Source organism: Penaeus monodon, chromosome 27 (genome assembly GCF_015228065.2).
Source record: "Penaeus monodon isolate SGIC_2016 chromosome 27, NSTDA_Pmon_1, whole genome shotgun sequence".
In the NCBI taxonomy this organism is placed as follows: Eukaryota; Metazoa; Arthropoda; class Malacostraca; order Decapoda; family Penaeidae; genus Penaeus; species Penaeus monodon.
The window spans coordinates 31,333,387-31,333,637 of NC_051412.1; positions in this window are offsets into that span (position 1 = coordinate 31,333,387).

A 251-nucleotide genomic window follows, 5' to 3' on the forward strand; every position below is an offset into this window, starting at 1 on the left:
CCACCAAACAACATGCATATCGCCACAGCCATCTCCCCACCTCTAATATGATTAAATGCCGCCTCCTGCCCTGTAATAAAACTCACGATCCCCGAGAGCAAGCCATTGTCCGGAAACAGCGAGAGAAAACCAGGCCAGGCACCGCTGAAGGTAAGATTACACACACGCAGGCAGATGAGGTCCAGCGGTGCCTTATTGAATTAGCCAAGACTTTCTGACGGTCGGAGGAGGAAATGACTGGGAGAGGAGGA